General features: G+C 39.7%; 1 protein-coding gene and 1 long non-coding RNA gene across 2 annotated transcripts in view; one reads left to right on the top strand and one right to left on the bottom strand.

Annotated features, from left to right (window-relative positions):
* The window catches only part of slc16a10 (solute carrier family 16 member 10), a 52,776-nt gene that overhangs the window by 39,863 nt on the left and 11,992 nt on the right, over window positions 1–921 (top strand). The gene's annotated exons all lie outside the window — the stretch shown is intronic.
* Window positions 1–921, bottom strand: part of LOC116705972 (uncharacterized) — a 13,397-nt gene that overhangs the window by 125 nt on the left and 12,351 nt on the right. The gene's annotated exons all lie outside the window — the stretch shown is intronic.

The raw sequence follows: 921 nt of genomic DNA on the forward strand, positions 1-921 counted from the left end.
CACACACACACACACATACACACACACACACACACACACACACACAGATTTGAGATAAGATACGGCTGTTTGCTTTGTGCGTGGGTTGATAGAAGGTGTGGCCGTGCTTACTTGGCAAAAATTACATTGAAGAACAGCACGTGAGAAAGTTTTAACATATCAGCAATAATGCATGTCCTCTTTTTTTATCAGTATGGCTGAACATTACAGATCCACATTAGCGGCATACAGAATGGTGTTTTTCTTTTAAAAAATCTGCCTTTACTTGAAAATGAAGCTTGTTTCAGTGTGTTTACTGAGGAGCACCTGCAGGGCTGCGGCGTGTGGGCTGCAGGAGAGAGATAGAGAGAGGATGTGGGTTGGTGCACAGTGGGGAATTCACCCCAAAACACACTATAAAAGCAGCTTCAAAAACCATATCGGTGATGTGCCATTTTCTAATTTTGTTTTTCTTATTAGTGTTTAACTGAGTGTAGAATGTCACGTTATTTCCAGCAACCATTGAATGAATCACTGTGACGTTGCGCTAACACAAAAATCCCTTACGCATAGACAGTGGCCGTTGACTCGAACCGCAGAGATATTTAAAAATTAAAGCAAAGGTATTTATTTATGTTGTCATTTTCTGAGCCGTAACTGCACATTTCAAAGATAAATAGTTAAACACTGGTATCGGACCCATCTGACATTTGTGCTGTGCTTATTTTCTGAGAATATATCCAGTTGTTTCTCGTCCCCACTAGCAAACATTGTGATTGGGTCAGTAGATTTATTTCACAGCAGAAGGATCACAGGATTTACTAATAACATCAATTATTGCCATAATGTTATTAATTACACCTGTGTTTGACTGCTACTCTACTGTGAAGTTTGAAAAAGCCTGGTGATAGTCTATATTTGTGTGTGTGTGGGTGTGGGTGT

Source organism: Etheostoma spectabile, chromosome 18, assembly GCF_008692095.1.
Source record: "Etheostoma spectabile isolate EspeVRDwgs_2016 chromosome 18, UIUC_Espe_1.0, whole genome shotgun sequence".
Classification (NCBI taxonomy): domain Eukaryota; kingdom Metazoa; phylum Chordata; class Actinopteri; order Perciformes; family Percidae; genus Etheostoma; species Etheostoma spectabile.